This window comes from Sus scrofa, chromosome 3, assembly GCF_054392235.1.
Source record: "Sus scrofa isolate SSC_HxYL_T2T_F1_AM1 chromosome 3, Sscrofa_HxYL_maternal_Yorkshire_Landrace_v2.0, whole genome shotgun sequence".
Classification (NCBI taxonomy): domain Eukaryota; kingdom Metazoa; phylum Chordata; class Mammalia; order Artiodactyla; family Suidae; genus Sus; species Sus scrofa.
In genome coordinates, this window is record NC_139385.1 from 133403405 (window position 1) to 133410403 (window position 6999).

Here is a 6999-nt window from a genome sequence, read left to right on the forward strand (position 1 = left end):
CCCCCGTCTAGACTCCCAGCTCACCCAGAGAATAACAAGCCTAAATATGCCTCCAGTGCTGGCTCTTCAGGTCCTTCAGCGCCTAAGCAAATGCTGAGACTCCCCAGCCCAGATTTCTCAGCCTGCTGTATCTGCTGGTTTTTAGAATCCTGGTCCAGGGGACACCTAGGACTACCCTGCCAGCCCTGGAAATACCAGGACTTGAGATAAGCACCCCCTTGGGGGTTTTAGAGATGCAAGTTTATCAAAGGAAATCCTGCTTGCTGTGGGGGAGGAGTGCAGGAAAACCTCTTGCCCAAAAATGGGCCAGTCAGGAAATGTCAATAATTTCAAGAGTTGTAGATATATTCCAGGATGATAGGCTGGCTGGGGTCAATGAAACAAAATCTGAAGGTTAGGAATAGTCCTGATCTTTAAGGGAAGGCGTGGTCTGCAAACTGTTACGGATCTGCAAGGAGATGAGCTCAGAAACTGAGATTAAGCATCTAGAAGATTGTATAGCGGGGAGTTCCTGTCGTGGCGCAGTGGTTAACGAATCCGACTAGGAACCATGAGGTTGCGGGTTCGGTCCCTGCCCTTGCTCAGTGGGTTAACGATCCGGCGTTGCCGTGAGCTGTGGTGTAGGTTGCAGATGCAGCTCGGATCCAGCGTTGCTGTGGCTCTGGCGTAGGCTGGTGGCTACAGCTCCGATGCGACCCCTAGCCTGGGAACCTCCATATGCCGTGGGAGCGGCCCAAAGAAATAGCAAAAAAAAAAAAAAAAAAAAAAATAGAAGATTGTATAGCAATTGATGCAGTTGTGATCTCAAAGTGTATGGGCATTTTCCTCATAATTCATTTTTATTCTATTTTATAAAAACATCAGTTCACAACAGAATTTTTAAAAATCTGGTCCTTCATCACAGATAATTTGAGAAACTCAGGATGGAGGGCTTCCAAGACCCATTCATCAGAAGTTGACCCTTGTATGGAAGGAACACAAACTTGATTTGTCCTGTCTGGGGATGGGGGTGGGTAGGAGGAATTAGCAGGGATTCTGCTAATTTTACCATCTAAACCCAATTTCTTTGGCTGGAGTCCAGCTTCAGTTTCATGACAAATGGACCCATTGCATACAGTAACCCACATTATGAGAAACCACCCCCTCTTGCAGAGTATTTCAGAAGGAAGGACCAATAATTGATACTACTATTTACAGAGCGGCAGGGCCAGAATTTGAATGCTGGCTTCCTCAGGGCCTTTGCACATGTTTCCTCTTCTCCCTTCCCCCTGGAAAGTACTTCTTCAACCTTGTCCCATCACTACGATGACCCTCATGCTTCCTCCAGAGGGAAGCTCATGCATTTCTTCCTCCAGGTGCCTCTCTTGCTTCTCCCTTCTGCTCCTCAAGTTCATTGCCACCTGGGCTTCTCCTACATGGCAATAGTAATAGCACTAGCTGTGCAATCAATTGGTTAATGTCTATTTTTCCAAAAAGTGTGAGCTTCCTGGGAACAAAAACCTAATCTATCTTCTTCACAATTGTGTCCTCATAGCCTAGCCCTGCTTGGCACACAGTGGGTGTTTAATACGTATATAGAGCAAAGGAATGAGTAGATGAACAAGTGGATGAATGGCTGGTTCCATATATAACAGGCTCTTCCCCGTAATGGGAAAAGTGTTCCTTCTTCACACTTTTCTCTCTTCCACCCATAGACCCTGGCTTTGCCAACACTGAAGGAAAACAGTCAACAGACTCGAGATCCTAATTCCCTGCCAGCAGAGTCTTGTACTGTGCTGACACAGAAAACCTGGCAGGGCTCCCCCATCCCTAGCCCCGTGCCTTCTGCTCTAGCACGATTCCTAAAGGGTGAGCAAGGGTCGTAATCATTTGTGATCATAAGGTAAATGTGCAAACCTTTGTACTGTACCAATCCAGTTTCCTCTGCAAACATATACCCAGATAGTCTTTAAATCCCGAACAACGTTTAGGTTCATTTTGCAGATATTTAAGACAGGAATCATTGATAACAGAAGGCTGAGAGTGGCCTCTCGTGTAGAGCCCATGCCTGCCTGCATCCACCACCATTACTGATAATAGGAGCGAGGTGCATAACGGGTGTCCCAGTAAATCTATCCAGAGGGTAATATAGCCCTTCATTTAAAAGAGCTGATAAAGGACGAATAAAGGCCTCTCATCTTTACCACTTCTCATTTCCATTAAGAAAGAAATCACATAACATTTTAGGGCTCTAACCTAATTAACTGTGCATATGGATTTTGAGGGCTGATGCTTTGTGCATAATAGGTCATTCCTGGATCTACATTCATAGGAGGCTGGAGCTCTGGGACTGGGAACCCTGGATGTGATTGAGCTTTAGGGTGCTGGCTCTGGTGGGAAGGGTTTGTCTGCTTACCTCTCGGCAAAGGAGAAGAATTCTTAAACCAGCAGTAGAGAGGGAAGAACTGAGGACTAAATCAAACAAGAGAACTAGAGAAGAGATTAAATCCTTTGACAGACTCTTGTTTGCCACATTGCCTTAAAAACCTGACCACATGCTGGGCCACCTAAAAGTTGCTCAAATCACTGAATCTGCTGTGAAAGGGACTTCTCAGAGATCCTTGATATGAAAATCTGATTTCCTCTAAATTTATAGAAGATATACATGGTTTCCATTTCCTGTTTTGTTTTTTTTTTTTTAATTTATTATTCACCTAGTTCTTGATGTTTCCCAGACCCTTCTGGCTAATGTCAACATTAACTGATGTTTGGTCTTTAGCTGTGACATATATAATTAACAAACAAGATAAATATACATTTTGCCATTCTGATACAAGTGGTATAATTAAATATTTTTCTTTACATTCCTTCCTTGGGGAGATACTCACAATCAGCAAAAGGATAATTAAAACAACAAACTGATACATTTCCAGAATACAACAAAAAAGGCAATTTCTATGAAAGCCACTAATTCGAAACTAAAGAAATGCTTTGATTCGAACACTTAGTAATCAGTCGGTGAAGATGTGTTCAATTCAATTGAACTGCGTTGAAAATTCAAATAAATCGTTCATATTCAATTCAGAGTAGTGCTTTTCAAACGTCAGGGAGTTGGAAGCTTCTCTTTGATTCACGATTTCCATGTAGTTGAAGGGGAAAAAGAATATTCATCTTCTGTTATTTCTTCTTCTACCCTGTGTAATTAGGTGAAGGCTATATGGTCTTGTTACTACCGTCTTTTTTGACTTTTCAAATTACATGAACAATATAAAGCAGATAGACTCTTTTTAAGAGAGAAATAGGAATGCACCTCCCAAAATTCACAGAACTTTTATTTTTTATTTATTTATTTTTTATTTTTTGCCAAGATCATGGCATGAGGAAGTTCCTGGGCCAAGGATCAAACCCGTGGCACAACAGTGAGCACACTGGATCCTTAACCTGCTGCCCCAGGAGAAAACTCCTCCCTGGATGCTTCTTGATTTTAAGGCAAATGCAGTACATCTGGAAAATTTCCAGCTTGAAGGTGACTCGCTCTCCCCCTGCTGCCTAACTTGATGGCTTTGCTGCTGTTGTTGGGGTTAGGCAACACGTGACTCCAAAGCATGTCTGTAAAAAAATGCCCATGGAGCAAGAAGGAGACTCATAATACTGCCTTTTCAAAGTGCAATAAAACACCCAAATCTACCAAGAGCTAGTGGGCCCTTGCACATGACAATTAAACATTAACAGGCCCCAGGGCCCTGGGAGCAGGGCCCAGCAAGCCTTTGAAACCCTGTTTGCCAATTAAACACCGGCTGACATTAGCGTCAAGGTGGCAGGGATCCAAAGCAGAGATAGGAACGTCAACCACTTCAGGGGCATTCATTAGCTCCCCAGACATTCCTGGCGTGGCCTGTTTCTTTACTATTGCCAAATCCACACCCTGCTCTGAGAAAGTTTACTCAGATAAGCTTATTATGGAAATAGCACTTTGTCACCGTTTACTACTCGCTCCTTGTTCAATTATCTTTTATCTTTGTAGAGTATTTGCCAGCTCTCTCAAGGTTCCCCGGATGAAGGCATTGAACTGAAAGCCCTGGCTGGGGCTGGGTGCGGGGGTAGGGGGAGGTGAGGTACCACTCTGTGCTTGCCTTTCTGGTCCCGGGATGTCGGGCTTTCTCCAGACCTTTGGAAGGAACTCAGAGAACTCGGGTAAAGGACCTTATATTTTCTCATCATGGGAACACTGTCACTCCCTGAGACAGAGACTTTACGTGCTCTGTGGCCACACAGCCTGCAGAAATAGGGATGAAGTGTCATTTCGATAATGGTGAGTATGGATTGCATGTTCCCAGGGTTGAGTTTTGAGAAGGAAATTTCACCCACTCCCCATCGCCACTAAGAGGTGCTCTCTTGCCTCACTTATGCATAGCTCTGGCAACCAGTATAACTGAGATTTTTAGGAGTTCCTGTCATGGCTCAGTGGTTAACGAATCCGACTAGGAACCATGAGGTTGCGGGTTCCTAGTTGGATCCCTGGCCTTGCTCAGTGGGTTAAGGATCTGGCGTTGCCATGAGCTGTGGTGTGGGTTGCAGACGCGGCTCAGATCACGCGTTGCTGTGGCTCTGGAGTAGGCCAGTGGCTACAGCTCCAATTCAACCCCTAGCCTGGGAACTTCCATATGCCGCGGGAGCGGCCCAAGAAATGGCAAAAAGACCAAAAAAAAAAAAAAGGGATTTTACTGATGGCCTTCATCAGGTCCCAACCATCCCACCCCCCAACCTGCCCAATATTTGCTACTGGGTCATCTGAGTCTATCATTACTGTGAACTGCATTTCTGAGTTTTAAAGCATTCAGATTTAGTGATTTCCCTACAGTGAACTCATCTCAGATGCCAGGATACAGACTGCACTTGGCTACTGTGGTAGTTTTAAAGTATGCCCACAAATTCTTTGATACCCCTCCCTTCAAGAGGTGGAGATTAACTCCCCTCCCCTGGAGAGTGGGCGGGGCTAAGTGACTGACTTCGAAGGAACAGAATGTGGTAGAAATGATGGAGTGTGACTTCTGAGTATGGGTCATAAAAGACATTGCAGCTGCCACCTTGCTCTTTCTCTCCTATCACATGCTAGGGGGGAGCTGGCTGCCATGGCATGAGGAGACCCAAGAAGCCCTACCGAGAGGTCCACATGGTGAGAAACCAAGGCCTCCCCTTAATGGCCAGAACAGAGGCTTCTACCAAAAGCCATGTGCCTGAGCTTAGGCATAGATCCTGCATCCCCAGTCAAGCTTTGGCTTTCCTTGCCTCAGCCAACAACTTGACAATAACCTCAGCTGATCTACTCCCAAATTTCTGACCTACAGAAATGTTGAGAAAATATGCACTGTTTAAGTCATTGTTTGGGGGAGGGATAATTAACTATACAGCAATATATAAATAACTCATCTGTCTCAACTTGTTGCCGAGAAATTGCTAAAAGGTCCCAGGGTAAAGAATCAAAGATCTTGAATTCTGCTGTCAGCTTTATCATTTATAGGCTGTGTGGCCTTTGAAAATCTACCTGCCTGCTCTGGACTTCCCACTCCTCTGGGGAAACTTGCCCTTCTTTCCTCTTACGCTTGGTATGAGAGCCAGATAAAATATTTTGAGAAATCAAAAGTTCTCTGATATCATAATTGTCCTTCTACTATGCAGAATTTCAGCATCTCAAAGCTGTCCACCCCATGCCTTCTCCATGTCACAACCCCAAACCCCAAACCACACATACAGGGCAGTGGCAGTGTCCCCTTTCCTCCACTGGATGCCTTGTCTGGTTCATGCCTGGGAGGACAAAAGTAGGGCCATGTTCATAGCAAAGATTGACCCCATTGGCCTCAACTGGAAAGATTATGGTAACCAGACTCCTGGAGAAGGAGCTGGTCACACGGTTCCTTTGAAGAGACAAGGTGCAGAAATGCCAACTTGGCTACGGGCCAGTTGGTAGTGCTCATCGGAATGAAGGCAAAAGCTGCCTGGTCTCTTCGCCCTGGTGATCTCTTTAGCCTATTCTATATGACCAGTTTCCATTTTGTTACCTCACCATCATTCAGAACATCCATCCCACCTTTAGCCAGAATATCAGCTCACCAGAAACACATCAGCACCCAATACGTGCACTCAGTGGGCACAGGGGGGGCATTCAAGCCAAAGTTCTGAGGGATGCTTCAGGCAGAGGATACCAACAGCCCAGGTATGATCCTCTTCTGGGTGTAGCACCTCCTCCTACCTTCAAGCTTCAGCCAAATTAATCTTTTCTCCTCAAATGAGGCATCCTCACTTTGCCCCTGTTTAGTGGGTCCTCTCCCCATTTTAATTATGCAAAGTAAATCTTTGTGCATAACATACTCAGTGGCCTACAGCACAATGTCATTCTGGTCCTTCTGCTTTCTAAGGGAACCCAAATTATTTTCAGAAAGCCACACCTTCCCAAACCCATCCCATCCCCATCTCCAAGAATAAATCCTAATTGGAACAAGCCAGTCAGAGTAATTGCCTTCCTTTTGCCACCAGTGATTGGTTTAGTACTGGACATGTTAGGCACTTCTGGTCAATCAGGGAAAATCAGCTGTGGAGGAATTCTGGGAATGTTTTCCTTGCTCCTAAGAAGGAAGCAGAGAAAGAGAAGGTCCCATTCTTCCTCTGGGTGTTGTGTCCCACCTGGATTTGGATCCCGGAACTGTTGTGTCATATGCTACTATCCAAGTTCGGAAGAGAACAAATTTGAGAGTAACCACAGGGAAGCAGAGATGGAGTCTGGACACCAAGGTGCCATGAGCCTGGTCTTCTGATGCATCTTTATCATACGTGATAACTGTTTGCTGTTAAAACTAATTGAATTGAGATGTCCGGCTCCAGATAAACCAGGCTTTAGGGCCAGGGCAAATTCCACTTCCTCAAAGATGCTTTCGTAGATGCATTCACTCTTCAAGGCTCTTCTCACCTTGGAGTTCCAGTGCCACTGCCCAGGCTGGCAGCTCCATTAGTTGCCACTGAACT